Source organism: Macaca mulatta, chromosome 16 (assembly GCF_049350105.2).
Source record: "Macaca mulatta isolate MMU2019108-1 chromosome 16, T2T-MMU8v2.0, whole genome shotgun sequence".
Lineage (NCBI taxonomy): Eukaryota > Metazoa > Chordata > Mammalia > Primates > Cercopithecidae > Macaca > Macaca mulatta.
Window position 1 is genome coordinate 12,626,606 of NC_133421.1, and position 18,412 is coordinate 12,645,017.

General features: G+C 39.9%; 1 long non-coding RNA gene across 4 annotated transcripts in view; it reads right to left on the minus strand.

The window, feature by feature from the left end:
* Positions 1–17,656, minus strand: part of LOC144335340 (uncharacterized) — a 64,154-nt gene extending 46,498 nt beyond the window's left edge. For all 4 annotated transcript variants that reach the window (XR_013406122.1, XR_013406121.1, XR_013406119.1 and 1 more), the window contains exon 1: positions 17,461–17,656. This is a non-coding gene — a long non-coding RNA (uncharacterized LOC144335340). The remainder of the gene's footprint in view (positions 1–17,460) is intronic.
* Positions 17,657–18,412: the final 756 nt, after the last annotated feature.

The window sequence follows — 18,412 nt, forward strand, 5'->3', positions numbered from 1 at the left end:
CAGCTACTCTGAGGCCAGCTCTTCTCCCTTTGGAAAAGGTAAAAAAAATGCCATGGAATCTCAAAGCATGCAAGTGAGTATCCTTAAGAGATTAGAACAAATCTTTGTAAAGGTGAATGTCCACAAGAAAGCATGTAAGTCCGAATATGAGTTAGCATCCTATCCTATAATTTTCATGTCACCGATGTTCAACATGATGCAAAGCACCGCAAACTATGCAGATGACACACTGGATTTATGGAATTGTATTTCTACCCATCAGAGTCCCAGCAGGAAACAGAATTCAATGCAGATGGCTTAAATGAAAATGAATACATAAAAAGACCACTTTCAGAGGGGTAGGCTCAGTACAGGGGACAAATAACGGATGAGGAGGTATCCAGAGACCAGCAACAGCGGGAAGCTGTCACTTCCCCCAGGGCTGGAGCAACATAGGGAGAAAAGGGTGTTCATGGACTCTCAGGACTTGGGCCCATGGAGGAGGAGGAGCCACCCTGTGAGAGCAACAGTCACGGAGAAAGGCCAAAGATAAAATACCAAAGCTGGGAAGCAGAGAGGGAGATGAGCCTGATCTCTCTCCTTCCCTTTCCAATCTCCTGCCCATAGTCCCACTGGCTGAAGCCAACTAGAAACCATCTGGAAAGAGAGCCTGGGGTGATAGAGGACACAGGGCAGAGTGCAGAAGGATAGAAAATGGATCCACTGGGGGTTTGGAGGAGGAACTGGCCGATGAAAAATCACAACACAGGGCTGCTATCTGATACGAAGTTCTGCTTTAAAAAAGAAAAGCTCAGTCATCTCTAACGTGTGGGTTTGGGACAAATTATTCCAGCAGGAATATGCTAGGAAAGATCAGTCGGTAGGAAATCGCAGCTCAGAAGGAGGTCCACGTGAGGCCCCTAGTCTGACCCTGCAGAAGCATGGGCTGGCACGGTGCTAGTGGAGGAGGTGCTACAAAGGGTTCGTGGCCAGGCTTCTGACATCACACGTGACCTATCTGCTACAGCTAACGTGTCGTTATTTCCACGCTGGTCCACTGCCCTGCTTGGCAGAGTCATAAAGGATTCTCTTGGCATGCATTTATGCCTGGCTCACTGCCTTTGGTACTAGGGTTGAGGAAAGCTACTGAGAGTAGGGGTTACTTTCAATAGGTTGGTAACACTTGACTTTCCTTCTCATGCTGGAAAGCTCTTAGAATAGGTCATGTCCCTCACAGGGTCACACCAGTTTGTCTGTTTTGTCAGAACCTAAGGAGAAGGCAAAGCTCATTTTACTTGCACAGAGTGGACCTTAGTCTCCCTAGAAAAGTTCCCAGCATTTGTAGAGGCCACTAAGGGTGTAATTCTCCATCCTTCGTTTGTCTCCCCAAAGCACAGCAATGTGCTACTCTTGAGAGATTAGGATCCTTTAAAGGTATTTTTCTCTGCCTCCAAATTTGTGGATATAAAGCCATTTCTATCACTTTAATATCTCTTTCTGTCCACATTTCCATTGTCATGTCTACCGTGAATTGTTACAGTAGCTTTGTCACTGGTCTTGGCATGTCTGGTGTGCCCTCCACCTCTTTTTCCATGCTGCAACTTGAGAGATCATTCCAAAATGGCAAGTTTCACTGGGGCAGGGCTTTGCTTAAAACCCTTCAATCGTTCTTCATTGCCCTCAGGAAGTGTACAAAATTCTCATAGATGTTTTACCATCTGGCTACTACCTACCCTTATTCTCATCATTCTCCAGCATCAGCTCTCCACCCAACAAACACACACACACATCCCCCACACACGCTCAAACACTACACCCAATCCCATTGATCTCCAGGTTTAGGTTCTACTGATCATCCCACACTCTTCTTTAGGATATGTGGCCTCTTGCATTTTCTGATTTGGGCACACCATTATGGAGAGACCCATTTCATACCTCTGAGTTTTCTTTAAAAGATCTTGGAAGAAAACTGCCGAAATGTTTGCTACAAATGAAGTGTGTGATCTTCTCATTAGTTTCTTTCTTTTAATCATCCTAAAAGGAGTCTCGTAAGTCATCCTTAGGATTCACTTAGAGATGCATAATAATGAAGCCAGTCTCCCAATTTAGCAACCCTCCTGGGATTTCTCATCTCTTACTGAAGGGCACAGATGCTATGCCTGAGATCAGATACCAAAGTAGAGGCCTGGAAACTAGGGCTGTCTTGATGATTACTTCAAAGTGGGATGGGGAAGGCCGGGGTAAAGTGATGTGTTCATGGAGACTTAAGCACTACCAGAAAAAGGAAGTCAGAATGTTGAGACACTGGGTTTATACTGACATTTTATTTGACTACTATTGAAAATGTAATCAGAAAGTAAAAGTTCTCCATTAAATAAAGCCAGTCATTAGTTTAAAGGAAAAACTATTTGGGAGCCTCAACAAATTTGTAATTATTAGTGTTATTATTATTTTTGAGACAGGGTCTCACTCCATCATCCAGGCGGGAGTGCAGTGATGAGATCTCAGCTCACTGCAACCTCAGCCTCCCGGATTCAAGCGATTCTCATGCCTCAGCCTCCCCACTATCTGGGATTACAGGCACATGCCACCATACCTGGATAACTTTTGTATTTTTAGCAAAGACAGGGTTTCACCATGTTGGCCAGGCTGGTCTCAAACCCCTGACCTCAAATGATCTGCCCTCTTCACCTCCCAAAGTGCTGGTGTTATAGGCATGAGCCAGGCCAAATTTGTAATTATTTTTAAAAAGACAAATACAAAATCTTTTGGGGAAAAATTCTGTTCTAGGTGCTGGGAATAGAGAAGTAAACAGAAGGAGACAGTGTCTGTGTTATGACACAGGACTGGGAGAAAATAAATACATGAAAAAAAATTACACAATGTCCAGTCTGTTCATGGTAAGAGCCTAGATGGAAAATAAAGCAGAAGTAAAATGGCATTGTGTGAGGGGGCAGGGTGCCTGTATAAAAGGGATGATCAAGAAAAGCCTTTTTGCAAAAATGAAGCTTGTGCAGAGGCCTGACTGAAGTGAAGAAGGAAGCCGTGAAATATTTAGTAAAAGAGCACACTAGGAAAAGAAAGAGCAAGTACCAAGATCCTGACATGTTCAAGGAACATCAAGGAGGTCAGGGTGGCCACAGTGCCATGAGCAGAAATGTAGAACACAAGATTAGAGAAGAAGCCAGAGTGGAGATCCCACAGGCCTTGGGGACCCTAGTAAGGGCGTTGACTGCTACTGGGTCAAGGGATGCCATTGGAGGATGGAGAGCAGGGAGAATGATGTTTTCAAAGGATTGCTCTGGCTTCTGTGTGTGGAAAACGGACTGTCTGTCGGAAGAAGAAAGGAGAGTAGCAGCAAGGACATCAGTAAGGAAGATACTGCAATTGTCCTGCAAGACATTAATTTAGGTTTTACCAGGATGCCAATGACATAGAATATGAGGAATGGTTCGATTCAGAATGTATTTTGAAGGTAGGTTGTTGGTAGGATGTTCTGTTGAATTGCATGAGAGCATGAGAGAAAGAAATGAGTGAAAAATAATCCAAGATATGGAACACAAAAGGATTCACAGAATTGGAGTGAGAATTGAGAATAGACTTTGGAGCTTTTAAGTCTCAGAAGGCTGTTAGATATAAGTATAGAAATGTTGACTGGGCAGTTGTATATTCAAATCTGGAGTTTGAGGAGGAGACTAGGATTAGAGATTTTCATTCAGGTGAATTTAGGCAATGTACAAAATGAAAATCGGCTGGGCGCAGTGGCTCACACGTGTAATCCCAGCACTTTGGGAGGCCGAGGCAGGCGGATCATGAGGTCAGGAGATCGAGACCATTCTGGCTAACATGGTAAAACCCTGTCTCTACCAAAAATACAAAAAGTTAGCCAGGCGTGGTGGCGGGCGCCTGTAGTCCCAGCTACTCGGGAGGCTGAGGCAGGAGAATGGCGTGAACCCGGGAGGCGGAGCTTGCATTGAGCTGAGATGACACCACTGCACTCCAGCCTGGGTGACAGAGCGAGACTCCATCTCAAAACAAAACAAAACAAAACAAAAACAAACAAACAAACAAACAAAAACAAAAAAAAAGCATGGGTTTTAATTTCTAAAATATTTAGGGTATTTTCTTTAAGAGAATAGAGGAGGTCCAAAGTGTTAGATTGAGAAGAAGAAGAGAATACAGCAGAAGAGACTGAGAATGAATGTCAAGCAAGGGAGTAGAAAAGATATGGCCATGGGGAACTCTGGAAGCCATGTGGGGGAAAAAAAAAAGTTTCATGGAGGAGAGAGTCAAGAAGGATGGTTTGAGCTGGCCATGGTGGCTTATGCCTATAACCTCAGCATTTTGGGAAGCAGAGGTAGGAGGATCACTTGAGCCCAGGAGTTTGAGATCTGCCTGGGTAACATAGGGAGACCCTGTCTCTACAAAAAATAAAAATAAATGAACCAGGCATGGTGGCATGCACCTGTGATCTCAGCTACTTGGAAGGCTGAGCTGGGAGAATCTCTTAAGCCTGGGAGGTTAGGCTGCAGTAAGCATGATCACACCACTGCATTCCAGCCTGGGCAACAGAGCAAGATCCTGACTCAAAAAAAAAGAAAGAAAGAAAGAAAGAAAGTAAGGGAAGGGAAGGGAACGGAAGGGAGAAAGAGAGAAATAAAGAGAGAGAGAAAGAAATAAAGAGAGAGAAAAAAGAAAAAGGAAGGAAGAGAAAGAAAGAAAGAGAAAGAAAGAAAGAGAAAGAAAGAAAGAAGGAAAGAAAGAAAGAGAAAGAAAGGAAGGAAGGAAGGAAGGAAGGAAGAAAGGAAGGGAGGGAAAATGGTTTTATCATCATCCCCATGAGGATGGTTATTATTTTAAAAATAGCAAGTGTTGGCACAGATGTGAAGAAGTTGGAATCTTTGTGCACTGCTGGTGGGAATGTAAAATGGTGCAGTCAGTATAGAAAACAGCAAAAAGCTTCCTCAGAAAATTAAAAATAGAATTACCATATGATCCAGAAAATAAACTTTTGGGTATATTCCCCCCAAAAAATTGAAAGCAGGGACTTGAACAGATATTTGCACATCTATGCTCATATCAGCATTGTTCTTAATAGTCCAAAGTTGGAAGCAACCCAAGGGTCCATCAAGAGATGAATGGCTAAACAAAATGGGATGTATACATATGTTATGAGATAGAAAAAACCCAAGTGCTCTTCCTAATCTCTTACACAGTCTCTTGACATAACACTCTGACATGGCATGTGTGGGGGTTTGTTTCCAACACACCAAGCAATTCTCCAGTGCATACCAGCTGAGTGTCCTCTAATTCAATTCAATTCTGACACTATCTACCTGGTGATAGTGTCAGGTTTCACAGGTTGATGGCCCATTTCCACAAGACTTCTCACCATTTCAGGTGCCAGTCTGAAGTAGTACATTATCACTTCTTGTAGGTTGATGCTTCTGATCTATAAATCAGGGGTTCCCACAACCCCCTCCTCTGATTTCTGTAATGTGCTGGAGCGGCTCACAACTCAGGGAAACACTTCACTTATGTTTACCGATTTGTTAAAAGGACACAGATGAACAGCCAGATGGAAGACATGTGGAGGGCAAGGGATATGGGACAGGGTGCAGAGTTTTAATGCCGTCTCTGGGCACTAACCCCAGATACCTCCATGTGTTCAGCTATCTGGAAGCTTCCTAAACCCTGTCCCTTTGGGTTTTTATGGAAGTTTCATTACATAGGCATGACTGATTACATCATGGGTCATTGATGTTCAATTTAATCTTCAGCCCCTCTCCCTTTCCTGCATGTATGTGTGTGTGGGGGTTGGGGGAGGTGAAACACTAAAAGTTCCAGCCCTCTAATCATACCTTGGTCTTTCAAGTGACCAGCCTGAAGCCATATAGGGGCCCCCAGCCACCGGTTATCTCTTGAACACACTAAAGACAATCTTATCACACACTCCAGAGATTACCAGGGTTTTAGGAGCTGTATGCCAGGAAACAGAGAAGAAAATCAAATATACATTTCCCAATATCACAAATTAAATGGGATATTATTTAATTTTAAAAAGAAAGGAAATTCTGACACATTCTACAATATGCATGAATCTTGAAGACATTGTGCTAAATGAAATGAGCCAGTCCCAGAAGGACAGATACTGCAAGGTTCCACTTACAGGAGGTACCTACAGTAGTCAAACTCACAGGGACCGTACTAATTTGTTAGGGCTGCCATGACAAAATAGCACAAAGTGGGTGGTTTAAACAACAAAAAGTTATTTTCTCATGCACTAGAGGCTGGAAGTCCAAGATCAAGGTGTCAGCAGGTTTGGTTTCTTCTGAGGCCTCCCTCCTTGGCTTGCAGATGGGCAAGCCCTTTCCTGTTGTGTCCTGACTGATCTTTTCCTCTGTGTATGAGCATCCTTGTTGTCTCTTCCTCTTCTTATAAGGACACCAGTACTACTGGATTAGGACCCCACCCTAAAAGCCTCATTTTAACTTAATCACCTCCTCTAAAGGCTTTTTATTTCAAAATACAGTTATAGTCTGAAATGCTGGGAGTTAAGACTTCAACGTAAGCACTTAAGAGAGTAGACAATTCAGCCTAGAGCAAAAAGTTGAATGGTGGTATCCAGGTGCTGGGAGAAGGGAGAATGAGGAGTTATTATTTAATGACTACACAGTTTGTTTAAGAAGATGAAAAAAGTTCAACAGATGGATGGTACTTATAGTTGCACCACAGTGCGAATGCACTTAATACCTCTGAAATGTACACTTAAAATGGCTAAAAGTGTAAATTTCATGTTATGTATATTTTTACCACATTTTCAATTAAAACAAGGTGGTTCTTTCAACCAATGTGCTGGCACAATTGGATATCAATAATAAAAATATACTTAGATTCTCATCTCATACCATACACAAAAATCAACTCAAATGGATTATAGTCCTAAATGTAAGAGTTAAAGCCCTAAAAACAAAACATAGGAGGAAATCTAATGACTCTGGGTGAAGCAAAATTTTCTTAAATACAACATCGAAAGAACAATCCATAAGAGAAAAAATGAGTACATTGAACATCAAAAATAAAAATTTCTGTTCTTGAAAAGATACTCTTAAGAATTTTTTAAAATACAGAATAATGAAAATATATTTGCAAAATACATATCTGAAAAGGACTTGTATCCAGAATGTAAAGAACTCCTATAACTCAATAATAAGAAGGCAAACAACCCAATTGAAAATGGGCAAGAGAATTAAATATACATTTCATCAAACAAGATAAATGAATAATAAACACATAAAAAAGATGCTTGATATAAGTAGTTCTTAGTGTAAGGCAGTTAAGAGTACAATGGAGATGCAATTATTATACACCTCCTAGAATAGCAAAGGCAAAAGGATTGATCATATCAGATGTCAGAAATGCTGTGAAGAAACTGAAATCCTAATTCAATGCTGGTGGGAATGTATAATGGAAGAATCACTTGGAAAACAGTTTTGTAGTTTCTTCAAAGTTAAATATAAATTTAACAATGGACCCATCAATTCCACTCCTAACTATCCACCCAAAAGAAATGAAAAGGTATGTCCACACAAAAACTTGTAGGAGTGTGTTCATAGCAGCATTATTTATAAGAGCTTTGGAAACAATACAAATGTTCATCAGCTGGTGAAAGGAAAAACAAAATGTGACATATTTACATACTGAAATACAATTTGATACTAAAAAGGAACAAACTACTGATACAGGTTACAACATGGTTGAACCTCAAAAGCATGATGGTAAGTGAAAAAAGTCAGATACAAAAGGCCCCCTATTGAAAGACTCCATTTATATGAAATATCCAGAAAAAGAACATCTATATAGACTGAAAATCAGCGGTTTCCTGGGCCAAGGTAGGAGTAGGGATTAGCTACAGATGGCCATGGGGAATTTTTTTAAGGGATAAAAATGTTCTACATCTGACTTATGGTGATGGTTACACATTCTATGAATTAACTAAAAATCATTGACTTGTACTCTTAAAACAGGTATTTTTATGGTAGGTAAATTTTACCTCAATAAAGCTGTTAAAATTTATTTTTGAAGGACAGAATACTGTGTATTAAATGCTACTGTTAGACAAAATAGGAAGGGGGCTGAGAAGAGGATGTGAAGGTTATTAGTGTTTCTTTTAACATTAATACATGAATTTTTCTTCTTGATAAACACAAGTTCACTGTATTAGTCTGTTGTTGCATTGCTAAAAGAACTACCTGAGCTTGAGTACTTTATAAAGAAAAGAGGTGTGATTGGTTCGTGTTTCCACAGGCTGGACATGAAGCATGGTTGGGGAAGCCTCAGGAAACTGACAATCATGGCAGAAGGCGAAGGGGAAGCAGGCACGTCTTACATGGCTGGAACAGGAGGAAGAGGGTGAAGGGTGAGGTGCTACACACTTTTAACCAGATCACATGATAACTCACTATCATGAGAAGAGCAAGGGAGAATTCCACCCCTGTGATTTGATCACCTCCCACGAGGCCCTTTCTCCAACACTGGTGATTACAACTTGACATGAAATTTGGGCAGAGACACAAATCCAAACCATATCCTTCACATCTGAACACTTAGAAAGTACAGATCAAATTACAACAAAAACCCCCATAATGCAAAGACAAACCCTGCTAACATTTTGGCCAATGCACTTTCAAACTTTTGTAACATTTTGGCTGACACATTTTCAACTTTTGTACATTGGAAATTTATTTTATTGATTCATAATAAATGTACATATTTTCAGGGGCATATGTGATATTTAATACATTCATATAATTCGTAAAGATCAAGTCAGTGTATTTGGAATATCTACCACCTTAAATATTTGTCTTTTCTTTATGCTATTAGGTTGGTGCAAAAGTAATTGCTATTTTTGCCACCATTAAACTAATGGAAAAAACAGAAATTATTCATTTCTAACTGTGTTTAAACATACAATAGATTATTGTAAACTATAGTCATCCTATTGATCTAACATTAGGTCTTATTTCTTCTATCAAACTGTATATTTGCACCCATTAATCAATCTCTCTTCATCCCCTCTTCCCTCAACCTTTCCCAGCCTCTGGTAACCACCAATCTACTCTCTGTTTTCTCTGCCACTTTTTTAGCTTCCACGTATGAGTAAGAACGTGCAATATTTGTCTTTCTGTGCCTGGCTTATTTCACGTAACATAATGACCTCCAGTTCCATCCATGTTGTTGCAAATGACAGTTTCCTTCTCCTTCTCTTCTGCTTCTCCTTCTCCTCCTCCTCCTCCTCCCCCTCCTCCTCCTCTTCCTTCTTTTTTTTTTTTTTTTTTTTTTTTTTTTTTTTTTTGAGATAGAGCCTCGCTCTGTTGCCCAGGCTGGAGTGCAGTGGCATGATCTCTGCTCACTGCAACCTCCGCCTCCCAGGTTCAAGTGATTCTCCTGCCTCAGCCTCCTGAGTAGCTGGGACTATAGGTGGACGCCACCACACCCGGCTAATTTTTTGTATTTTTAGTAGAGACGGGGTTTCACTGTGTTAGCCAGGATGGTCTCCTTCTTCTTTATGGCAAAAAAAGTTCCATCATGTATATATACATTTTCCTTATCCATTCATCCATTCATGAGCACTTAAATTGAGTCCATATTTTGGCAATTGCAAATAGTGCTACAATAAACTTGGGACTGCGGATATCTTCCTGATATACTGATTTACTTTCTTTTGGATGTATATCTAGTAGGCACATTGCTGGATCATATGGTAGTTCTAGTTTTAATTTTTTGAGGACCCTCCCTATTGTTTTCCACAGTGGCTGTACTGATTTACATCCCCACCAACAGTATACAAGGGTTCCACTTTCTCCACATCCTCACCAGCATCTGTTATTGCCTGAATTTTTGATAAAAGCCATTTTAACTGGGGTGAGAGGATATCTCATTGTGGTCTTAATTTTCATTTCCTGATGATTAGTGGTGTTGAGCATTTTTTTCAAATATCTATTGGACATCTGTATGTCTTCTTTTGAGAAATGACTATTTAGATCTTTTGCCCATTAAAAAAATATTATTTTGTTTGTTTATTTGTTTGTTTACTGAGTTTGAGCTCCTTATATATTCTGGTTATTAGTTATATTGTCAAACTTTTATATAAAAGGAGCATAGAGGCTAATTATATATATTTATATATTTGTTGTATATGTTTATCATATCATAAAGGACATATATGTTTATTACATATACTATATATGCTTACATAAAAGGAGAATAGAGGCTAACTATATATATACATATATGTATATTTGTTATAAATGTTTATTATATATGCTATAAAGTGGCCTCTGGTAGTATGTAAAAGGCCTGGGAACAGGAACACTTTGGGAAAAGCCCCAGTTATCAAACTGTCTGCCAAGAATTGGCAACAATAAGTAAACGATGGAAATTATTAGTTTCTTTCTCTTTATTTCCAAAGCATTTGTCAGTTTTCCCAACGCCATTTGTTAAATAACCTACCCTTTACCTACTAATCCGAAATGCCAGCTTCATCATGAAACACAGTCTCATATGCTCTGGATCTGTTACTTGGCTTTGTACTTTGTAACCTTCCTTGATTTTTATTCACATATTGTAAACATTACTCATTATCAACAAATACATATTTCTTTTTTTTTTTTTTTGAGACAGAGTCTTGCTCTGTCGCCCAGGCTGGAGTGCAGTGGTACAATCTCAGCTCACTGCAACCTCTGCCTCCTGGTTTCAGGCAATCCTCCTGCCTCAGCCTGCTGAGTAGCTGGGACTACAGGAGCACGCAACCACGCCTGGCTAATTTTTGTATTTTTAGTCAAGATGGGGTTTAACCATATTGGCCAGGCTGGTCTCGAACTCCTGACCTCATGATCCACCTGCCTTGGCCTCCCAAAGTGCTGGGATTACAGGTATGAGTCACCGTGCCCAGCCAACAAATGTATATATCTGTAACATTGATCTTAATAATTCACTGTCAGCAAGTGCATGCATAATCAACATATCATTGAGGCGTACTTTTTGTGGCAGTTTACTTTAAAATTCTTCAATACAACCAGTGTGATATGTGTGAGAAAAAACCAATATGAACCCACATCTTGGGCTTGGCCAATTCGCATAAGAGATGTCCTGATATGAAACAACATCTTCAGGTTGGCTAAATCGGGTAAGGAATGTTAGAATAAGTTTTGATTGGGCCAGGCGCGGTGGCTCACGCCTATAATCCCAGCACTTTGGGAGGCCGAGGCGGGTGGGTCACGAGGTCAGGAGATTGAGACCATCCTGGCTAACACGGTGAAACCCCGTGTCTACTAAAAATACAAAAAAATTAGCCAGGTGTGGTGGTGGGCACCTATATTCCCAGCTACTTGGGAGGCTGAGGCAGGAGAATGGCATGAACCTGGGAGGTGGAGCTTGCAGTGAGCCAAGATCATGCCAATACACTCCAGCCTGGGCAGCAGAGCGAGACTCTGTCTCAAAAAAAAAAAAAAAAAGAATAAATTTTGATTTTGATTGAAGTAGACTTGATCAGTAGTATTGAAGGTTTGACCGGGTAGGAATGGTTAACAGGACCCATTGCCCTCTGTGAATATAATATAAAACAGTTAGTTTCAACAGTTTATACTTCCACTATGGAAGATCCTACTGCCTTGAATTCTACTCTAAGGACAGCCTTAATAACATAATTGCATTGTAAGCCTTTCAGACAAAGTGCTGGTAGGGGTAGTTAAGGGTGTGAAAAAAGCAAACAATCAAAGAGAGGTTGTGACTGTGCATCTTCTTACAATCTCTGTACATTAGTTGGAATTTGATATAACACTTGGTTTTATTACTATGTCACCACTTAGGGAGACTGTAAGGACTGGATCTCTGCTCCCTGCTTTTCACTACTAGAGGCTACCAAATTCACACACACACATACACCCCACAGGATCATCAAACAACCAAATTGGTCTCAAGTTGGTTTACCACAGTCCACATACAGTTATAGAGTTGGGTAACTCTATAACCATGACCTGAGTGCCAACTGATCAAAACCAGCGTGCTGCTGGTGCCTCCAATGCCAGAGCCATGTGTTAGTACAAGAGCTGGGCACCACTCCCTCCTAAAACCGCAGAGCAATGCAGAGCAAATCTGTCTCCCTCTAGCTCACAAACACCAGAGGAAGATCCCTGCTCTCCATTCCTCTCTAGCTAGAGCTAGAGTCCAGCATTTCTGTCCACTGACCTTTAAAGCCTAAAGGAATGGACGAGGGCAGAGCCTCCGTAACTACCACTCCTACTGAAGCAGCTGTGTCCCCAGATGTTGTGAAGTGCTCTAAAAGAAGGTGGTCATATACAAACATTGAGTTATTCTAGGTAGCTCTTGGTGGCCTCCAATAGTTTCGGGTAGTTGACAAGTAGCTAATCTTACACAATCTTGCCCACCAGGGTCTAATGAAAGAGGATCTCCAACCAAAATCTCACAGGAGGTGTTTATTAGACAAAAACAATTATTACCAGGAGGGCACACAAGCAATTCTTATAACCTGTTGGGTTAGCTCAGTGAAGTCCTGCTCTCTGGTGACCTTGAACAAAAGGCTCACTTGAGGCAGACACAACAATCTGGATGCAGAATTCTGTTAACTTTGTAGCTGGCATCAGGGAACCAGAGTCCTCCAAAATTATGTCTGTTCATGGAACTTTTCAGATACATGCATTAAAAAGGTACACATAAAATTCTTGCCAGATATTATATGCTATTTATGAAATGTTGGGAAGACTTTCTAAAATATTTTAGCCAATTCATATTTTTGGAGCACCATGATTTCACCAATGAAGATTCATTTCTAGCACTTGTGATGCTAACTAGTATTGATCAAAGATATTAATCAGAAACAAAGACAACTGAAGCCTTCCGATAGCCCTCTCTGGTGGGTGGGCTTTCTAATTACAATGCTAGCTTACCACTCCTGTGGTGTGAATTCTTGAGTAAAGCAACTAAGCACAACTATGTTAACATCAAGCACACACATAACTAACATTACTTATGCTGAAGTACTCTTATTTTACAAATCTAAGATGCAAAGGTTTTAAGATACACTTTTTTTTTTTTTTTTTTTTGAGGCAGAGTCTTCACTCTGTCGCCCAGGCTGGAGTGCAGTGGCACCATCTCGGCTCACTGCAAGCTCCGCCTCCCAGGTTCGCGCCATTCTCCTGCCTCAGCCTCCCGAGTAGCTGGGACTACAGGCACCCGCCACCGCGCCTGGCTAATTTTTTGTATTTAAGATATACCCAGGTATCAGAAATGTTAAAATGTGAAACAAAATTGTGTGTCTTAGAATTGAGGATATACCTAAAATGAAATTATAAACATCGTAACAGTGAGCCTGTGTTAGTCTATACCGAGGCATGTTTATATGTTGTTTTCCTTAAGGATATAAGTCTTTTCCATGTTTGGCTTCTACCTTCAAGTAAAATCCAGCTTCCTGTTCCCACTTTTCTTATCCTTAAACAAATTTCTCTCTGTAGGGATCAATGTCATCTGGCCTATTTTGATGACTTTGAAAGTAAGATGCAGTGTTTCTCAAAGTATGAGCTACAAAACGCCCTGCATCAGAATCAGTTTGGTTGCTTGTTAAAAACATGGATATCCTGACTCCACTTGGAGCAACTGAATTAGAATTCCTAGAGGTGGTGCCAGAAATTTGCATTTTACCAGCCCCTCCAGGTAATTCCAATGCATACCAAGGTTTAAGAACAACTGTCCTAAGAGAAAAACACAGCAATAAAATGCCCTTTTACATAAAAAGAGAAGAAATATTACATATTGGTCACTAATTTAGAGCATGTAACCCACCTTGCAGGACAGGGATGATAAAGTGAGGCAGAGACCAGTTAGATGTTCACCAAACCCATTTTCTTCTTCTGGCAACAAGCCAAATTCCATTCCCAGCCTTCCTGGCAATGGTAGGAGGATATGCTATTGAGTACTAGCCACTGAAATGTGGGTAGAAAGGATATTGGCCACTTCCAGTGTTGGATTCTCCGTCTCCTTCAATATCCTGCAGACATGTATCCTCTTTGTTCTTCAGCCCTCAGAAAACAGAAAGCGTGTCAGCTTTGTCAGCTTCTTAGTTTGTGGTATAAATGAAGATGAAATAGAGTAGCTGAGAAGAGAAAAGTCCTATTTGCCAAGAATTTCACCATGTGAAAAGCAAAAAGAAGATACTTTCAAAGGGGATACACCATTTGGGGCATATTTGGGGTCTTAGTCTGTTCAGGTTTCTATAACGAAATACCTTAGATGCGATAATTTGTAAACAACAAAAATGTATTACTCACAGTTCTGGAGGCTGGAAAGTCCAAGAGCAAAGTGCCAGCAGATTCGATGTCAGTAAGTGCTTGTTCCTCTTACATGGTGCCTTCTATGTGTCTTCACATGGCAGGAGGAACAAATGAACTCCCTCAGGCCTCTTTTATAAGGGAACTACTCCCATTCATGAAGTCTCTCCCCTTGACCTAATCACCTCTTGAAGTTCCTACCTCTTAATACCAACACACTAGAGATTAAATTTCAACTTATAAATTTTGAAGGATGCAAACATTCAGACCACGGGCACTTAATCATATCACTCTCTAGTCTGCCAATGGATGCATCTGTCCCCACTTATGTTCCACTCAGGAAATGTACTTGCTCAAGCGACGTTCACAATAAATCAAACCAGGAAAATTATTTATCAGGCGGACAGCATGCCAGAGAAGGGAAGTCTTATTGCAGAAAAACTGACAGTGACCTTTGAAATCCTTACGCAGTTTGTCCAAAGAAACTCCAGATTGTCCTAAAGAACGGAGTAAGTTAAGAGAGATAAAGAAGATAAAAATTCAGAAGGAATATAATACCTCAAGAAAAATGAAAATTTTGGGGAAGATTCTCAAGAGAATTATAGGTGCACTCTCTTTAGCAGAGGGAGGGCTGTTGTTCACCTGCTAGACACAGGTGTGTGCTGGTTAATTATACTTAGTTCCTGGATGGACTGATACTGCATTGGTTGCCATATCTGACTGGTAGATGCCAATGACACAATGAAACAACAGTTGTTAAGCATTTTGAATATCCCTCCTGGATGTGGGGAGAGGGTGTGCAGAGGCAATGGAAATGTTGAAAGGAGCACGATGAGAATGTTCAGGTAGCATTAAAGGCCTTTATGAAGGCATGATTCTAGAAAGTCATCTTGTTTATTGATGGTGCTATTCCTGACCTTGTCAACCTATATACTCACCCTCTTTCAACCCCCATGCTGGGGGAATCCAATATCTAGTTTCACGCTATGAAATGCATGCAGGGCGGTGAACTAAGAGGGTTATAGTATAAAGATTTCTTGGTGTTTGAAATATGCAGCCAATTAAATCATCAAGTGAAGCCAGATAGCTTAATGGTGATTATTCTTTGCAATTCCTAGAAAGTAGCCTCTGGTGGTATGTAAAAGGCCTGGGAACAGGGACTTTTTAAGAAAAGCCCCAGTTGTCAAACTCTCTGCCATGAATTAGCAGCAATAAGTAAAAGATGGAAATTAGTAGTTTTTTTCCTCTTTATTTCCATATCATTTGTCAGTGTTCCCAACACCATTTGTTAAATAATCTACCCTGTACCTACTAATCTGAAATGCCACCTTCATCATGAAACACATTCTCATATGTTCTTGGATCTATTACTGGGCTTTGTAGTTTATTCCTCCTTATTTTCTGTGAAGTACAGAGTTTGAAACATATCTTTTAAATCAAACTAATTAATTACACAATTTAGATTTTTAACCATTTATATTTTGCCTATTGCTCTGTCAAAGACTTAAAGAGGTATAATATGTTTCCTGCCATGATTCTAATTCTGTCAATTTCTCCATGAATATAAACTATTTTGCTATTATATATTTTGGTGCAAAATTATTCTCCAGATAAAAGTTTGTGTCAGTTATATATTAGCTGCAAATTATAACTTTCATCAAAACAAAATGAAGCCTCCGGTTTAAAAAATCATAGAGAAAGTATGTTTTGGTTTCTGCCTCTTCTCGAAATTGTTCCAAAGCAACAAAGAGATACTGAAACCTAAATTCCATCTTTAGTGAAACCAGTAGACATCTACAGCCCACATCACAGTAAGTGGAGAAGGAAGGTCAATGGATGAATATTAAATGACTCAGCAATAAGAGAAAGGCCAAACTTACTTATAGTGGAGGGGGAAACAAATCATTATGCTTGGTCAAGTCCTGGAAAGCTTCAGGAATTGGATACACCAAATACCAAAGTCAGAGGTATGGTAGAGCTGATAACCAGGGGGTTATTTGAAAGTCTGTACAAAAAGCAGTCATGTCCAATATTCTCTGCTCTGCCTACCACTATCCTGCATAGCCAGGCAGTTACTGCCAATATAAAGCAAGAGACAAATACTTTAAAACATGGAACCAGAGAGCCTGTAAACTGAGCCACATTAAACATCAAGAGGCACCAGGGCGAGACGTAGAATTGAAAATAGAAGAGTTAAGTAAAAGTCTGCATAATGAATGAAACGAACATCTACCAGATTCAGAATTCTGCATGGTAGGGTAGAGGAACTAAACCTTCTACACACACCCAAAGAAAAGACCTAACTACACTGATATTTGGATTCCCAAAGGAAAAATCAGCTGGTTGCTTATTTGCCATATAATGAAGTCAACCACTTCCATCTATGTAACTTTCCATTCTTAGTGCCTTACCCTTAAATATGAGTTGACTTATATAAGCTGAGAATCACCACATCTCTAAAGAAAGCTTCTGGTATTTAAAAAAAAAAAATCAAAGAAAAAAAAAGAGGGAAGAAAGAAAATCAGCAGTAGTAGAAACAATGCAGGAAACAAGGTAAACTTTAAAGAAATTGTAATTAATATTCTCAGAGATAATAAAACAATGCATCTGTATAACAAGTATAGGATGCTCTTTACAAAATGGGGAGAAATTAGAGATCAAAAACAACTTTTGGAAATGAAAAACATGATAACTATAATTTAAAGCTCAATAGACTTTGGAAAACAAAGTTTAAGGATCTGTAAGAAATTAGAACAAATGATAAAGAAATAGAGAAGAGGGAGGAATTCTAGCTTTAGAAAGCAAAAAATTAAGGAAATGTAGGAGAAAATATATCAGGGGACTAATGAAAATTAACCTTCTTATAACTTAAAGATAAGAGATTCTAGTTAAAAGCATTTCCCAGGTGCCTCGTACAATGCATGTTAAAATGCTCACATCAATTCACAAAATAGCAAAATTTCAGAACCAAGAGATAAAGACAGGAGTCTGTGATTGTTAATTTCATGTGTCAGCTTAACTGGGCTAAGGGCTGCCCAGATAGCTGGTAAAACATTTCTTGGTATGCCTGTAAGGGTGTTTCTGGAGAAGATTAACATTGCAATCAGTAGACTGAATAAAAAAGATCCACTCTCACCAGTGTAGGCAGGTACTATTCAGTATGTTGACGGTCTGATGGAACAAAAACGTGGAGGAAAGGTAAACTCTTTCTTCTAGAGTGGGATGTCCATCTTCTCTTGCCATAGGACACTAAAGTTCCTGGTATTCAGTTCTGTCCAAATTATATAACTGGCTTTCTTGGCTCTCCAGCTTGCATATGGCACATTGTGGGACTTCTTGGCCCTTATAATCGAGTGAGTCAATTCCCATAATAAACTTCCTTTTATTCATATCTATCTAGATATCCTATGGTTCTGTTTCCCTGAAGTGCCCTGACTAATATAAATCCAAAAACATACAAGGTGGGTTGAGAAATGGGTCACATACAAAGGATCAGGAGTCAGAATAGCACTGGACTTCAGAAGAGAGGAACTGGAAAGAAATGGGGCAGAGACTTCAAAAATCTGAGAGAAGTATTTTCTAACCTAGAATACCAGACTGGCAAAGTTTTCAATTAAGTGTTGGGTAGAAATGCAAAAGCCTAAAGAAAGCAATAACTACCGCACATCTTTTTCTTTTTCTTTTTCCTTCCAGAAGGCAACCGAAGGATGTGCTTGGACCTAATTTTGGTAGTAATCCAAGAAAAAGAAAGAGAGGACTCGGAAAATTGGGGGAGGGAATAAAGGGAGGTGACAAAGCTAAGTCCCAGGCTGACAGTCTGGCAGCAGGCCTAGAAAGCAGTTCGTTTACATGGGAGCAGAAGGGTAGAGACTCTAGTGGTGATGTCTCCTGAAAAAGGCTTGAAATAAAAGAATATATGCCAGATTTAAACACATGGAACTTATATTGAGACGTATCTCACAGAGCTTTTGGTATTTATGGAAAATCTTAGCCACAAGTTCAAAAAAGGAAAAGAAACTAAGCAAATACAAATAATGAAGCAAGCATTGACTCCAGGCAAATATAGATAAGAACATAAATATTCATAA